This window comes from Chlorella variabilis (assembly GCF_000147415.1).
Source record: "Chlorella variabilis unplaced genomic scaffold CHLNCscaffold_1, whole genome shotgun sequence".
In the NCBI taxonomy this organism is placed as follows: Eukaryota; Viridiplantae; Chlorophyta; class Trebouxiophyceae; order Chlorellales; family Chlorellaceae; genus Chlorella; species Chlorella variabilis.
Window position 1 is genome coordinate 982,834 of NW_005435087.1, and position 406 is coordinate 983,239.

The window sequence follows — 406 nt, forward strand, 5'->3', positions numbered from 1 at the left end:
CCCGCCACCACGCCCACCCACCAGCTTCTTGCACTTGGCGATCAGCTCGTCCAGGGTGTCGGAGATGACGGCCAGGGCCTCGTCGTTGCGGCGCTGGCGCGGCACCAGCCAGCGCAGGGGAGGAAAGTTCCAGTAGGCGATGGGGTAGGTGGAGCGGTACTCCGCCTCGCGCAGCGTGGTGTACACCGCCTGCGCCAGGGTGGCGGGGGTGGTGGGTGGTGGTGGCGGCGGCGGCGTTGTGTGGGGCAGGGTGCACACGTGCATGGCGACGCAGGGCGCGGCAGCGAGGGCAGGGCAGGGCAAGCACGCGCACGCAGTTCGGCGGCTCGGCCCGCGGCAGGCTGCCCACACGCACAAACCGAGCCCCGCGCGCTCCCCGGCGCTCCCACCACCACCACTATACACA